This window comes from Nylanderia fulva, unplaced genomic scaffold, assembly GCF_048542155.1.
Source record: "Nylanderia fulva isolate GAGA-0341 unplaced genomic scaffold, ASM4854215v1 Scaffold880, whole genome shotgun sequence".
NCBI lineage: Eukaryota > Metazoa > Arthropoda > Insecta > Hymenoptera > Formicidae > Nylanderia > Nylanderia fulva.
Window position 1 is genome coordinate 24,359 of NW_028191005.1, and position 3,480 is coordinate 27,838.

General features: G+C 41.4%; 1 long non-coding RNA gene across 1 annotated transcript; it reads left to right on the plus strand.

The window, feature by feature from the left end:
* The first annotated feature begins 436 nt into the window (after positions 1-436).
* On the plus strand, positions 437-2,229 carry LOC146719743 (uncharacterized). The gene is made up of 3 exons (XR_014926358.1): positions 437-491; positions 588-1,766; positions 1,866-2,229. It is a non-coding gene; the product is annotated as an uncharacterized LOC146719743 (long non-coding RNA).
* The last annotated feature ends 1,251 nt before the right edge of the window (positions 2,230-3,480 follow it).

The following is a 3,480-nucleotide window of genomic DNA, read 5'->3' on the forward strand; positions in this document are numbered from 1 at the left end:
TATATTCATAAACCTCTGAAAAGTTTGAGCTGCGTTACGAAGACCAAAAGGCATAACCAAAAATTCGAAAAGTCCAAAAGGTGTAGTTACAGCAGTCTTAGGAATATCTTCCTTTGCAACGGGTACTTGATAGTACGCTTTAACCATATCAATCTTAGAAAAGATATTCTTACCGTAGAGCTCCGCAGTGAAATCCTGTATGTGAGGCAATGGATATCGATCAGGGACAGTGACCGAATTTAACGCACGATAATCTCCACAAAGTCTCCATACATTTTCCTTTTTTGGAACCATATGTAAAGGTGCTGCCCACGTACTGCATGATGGTCTACAAATACCTTGGTCCATCATGAATTTAAATTCTTCTTTAGCATACTTCAGTTTCTCCGGAGAAAGTCTTCTGGGAATTGCAAATTTCGGAGGACCTTCCGTAACAAACAATCCGATGTTCAATTCCATGTGAGTTTACCGATGAAAGAGGGGCAAAATGAGTAAGTCCTTGAAATTCTGCTAAAATCTTGTGAAAAGAAGAATCTGGAGATGTGGTACAAATTGATAATTGCAAAACTTCTTGTATCTTTCCACAGTTTTTAAGACCTGTTAAGGAATCAATTAGACGTTTGTTTTTAACATCTACAAGGAGATTAAAATGTCCGAGGAAATCTGCGCCTAAAATGGGACGTTGTATGTCCGCCACGCAAAATTTCCAACGGAAAATTCTCCTGAGACCAAGATCCACGGAAAGAGTTTTAGATCCATAAGTATCAATGTGTGTTCCGTTAGCAGCAAAAAGTTTTAAATTGGTTGATAACGGTTTGTATAATATTTTCTTGGGAAGCAAAGAAATGTCAGCACCAGTGTCAACAAGAAATTGTAAATTAGACGACTTGTCAAAAATAACGAGGCGATGACAAGGTAAACCGTTGCGAGTTGCCTCTATCTTCAACGGTATCTCTAGTTTTCCGTTGAATCAGTGAGACAAAGAGTTTTTGACTTAGTACAAGGAATTGTACATTTCTTTGCTTTATCTCCAAATTTCTTGTGATAAAAACAAATTTGTTCCTTAGAATCCGACTTTTTATCTTTTGAATTAGATCTTAATCTTGTTTTACTTCGAGATCGACTAAAAGATCTACCGCGACGACGAAAAACTTCCAGCGCAGCAATTCTTTTTTCTAAATCGGCAAGATCCGATTGCTTTGATTTTAAAGAAGTATTTACTTCGGTTATTTGATACCCGGTATCACGTTCGACTATTTTATCAGCGAGTTCAGCTAGCTTGATTAAGGGTACGTCCTCAACAACAGCTAAAGTCGCTTGAACTTTGTATGGCAAACGTTGAAGCCAAAGTGAATGTAAAATATTATCCGCTAAAGATCCACCGGATAATTGGCGTATCTCTCGTAAAAGCTCCGTTGGTTTTTTATCATTCAATTCAATTCCGGCTAATAATTGACGTAAGCGTTTTTCTTCTGAATCCGTGAAGCGATTAATGAGCGCCGATTTTAAAGCGTTATATTTATCATTTTCGGGTGGATTTTCAACAATTTCCGAAACGACAATTAATGCCTTTTCATCGAGATGACGGATAACAGTACTATATTTTATTTCTTCGGAACGTATACGAAATACCAAAAATTCGCTTTCGACTTGAGCAAACCACAATTTAGGTTGCTTGTGCCAGAATGTGGGAAGTTTTACCAGACGAAATTCATTAGAATGGATCTGAATGGACTCACCAGATTGCTGTTGCATATTTCCAGAGGGTGAATTAAAAATTTCCGATCCCACCTGATTTAAAATGTTCTCTTTCGAAGATGTCAAAGCAGTTGAAGTAGACGGAACAGTAGAGTTAGTTGTCTCAGTTCTAGGAGGAGATCTATCCAAAGGCATCTCGATTGATATTCCGATGACGAAAAGAAACGATCCGGAAATCCAAGTCCGAAGATTCTTGACCACGTATAGAAATTTTTCAAAAATTCAGAAATTGAATTTCCCGCTCAAGAGAATATTCCTGTGTTGATCACTTATCACGTCGGGGTCACCAAAATGTAGTAATATTTGTCCACAAACGATAACTTTTTTTAAGAGCTTTTATTAATACGTGTTATCAATGAGAAATTACAATAAAAAGTGAAAGCAATAAAAGATGTATTTGTTTAATAAACAAATGGTCTGTAACATAGTAACGAAGGTGTAAAAACGTATAAGGTGTAAGTGTATATGTGGTGTAAGTGTAGATGTAAAAATGCTACAGTAACGCCACAGAGCGAATGATAAAATGGATCCATAGTGCGAATGATAGATGGATGAAGAGGTGTAAACCTGTGCATGCTAGGAAGCTTGTGTGGTGGACGGATGAGCTTGAGGGGCTGAAGAAAGCTGTAGGAAGGAGCAGACGTGCCTACCAGCGCGCAAGGAAAAAAAAAGAAAGGAAGCAGAGTGGAAGGAAGAATGAATGAATACAAGAATGTTTTGCGGGAGTATAAGGAGAAAATGCGAAGAGTGAAAGAGGAGAATTGGAAGCGATTTGTGTGTGAGACCGGGAACATGGATCCATGGAGTGATGTGTATAAGGTGTGCATGGGAAAGCGTGACAGGGTAAGATTGAGTGGCATAAAAGTGGGTGATAGAATGACGAGCACATGGAAAGAAAGTGTGGATGCGTTAATGGAGAGATTCTTCCCGGCAGCACGGACAAGCGTGGAGATGGAGGCTGGAGGAGGCGTGAGTGAGGAAGAAAGGCAGTTTGAATGGAGCGAAGTGGATGTGACGGTGAAATCGATGAAAGTGGGAAAGGCACCTGGTATGGATGGTGTAAGTACGGAGATGTTGCGAGCGATTTGGCGTGCTGTCCCGGTATGGATGAAAAGGATGTATGATGTATATCTGAGTACAGCGTGTTTCCCCCCGGCGTGGAAGGCTGCGCGAGTGGTAGTTCTGTTAAAATCCCCTGAGAAACCTAGGTCAGACCCTGGGTCGTACAGGCCCATTTGCCTGCTGTCCGTACTGGGGAAAGTGTTGGAGCGAATGATGGTTGGAAGACTCGAGCGAACGATGTGTGGAAGAATGTGTGACGCCCAGTACGGATTTGTTAGGAACCGGTCGACCGAGGATGCGTGGAATCGAGTGCATGAATGGGTGAATGGGTCGGAGAGAAAGTATGTGCTAGGAGTGTTCGTGGATTTTAAGGGAGCGTTTGACAACCTAGAGTGGGAATGTGTGATCAAGAAATTGCGTGAAGTTGAATGTGAAGAGACTGAATTGTGGAAGAGCTACTTCAGCGGCAGGCGTGTATGTATGACGGGTGCGTGTGATACAGTGTGGAAAGAAGTACAGCGTGGCTGCCCGCAGGGCTCCATCTGCGGCCCATTTATATGGAACCTAATGATGGATGAACTGTTGTGGCGGCTACGCGAGAATGAATGTAAGGTGGTTGCGTATGCGGATGACCTGCTGTTGGTTGTAGAAGGACAGAGC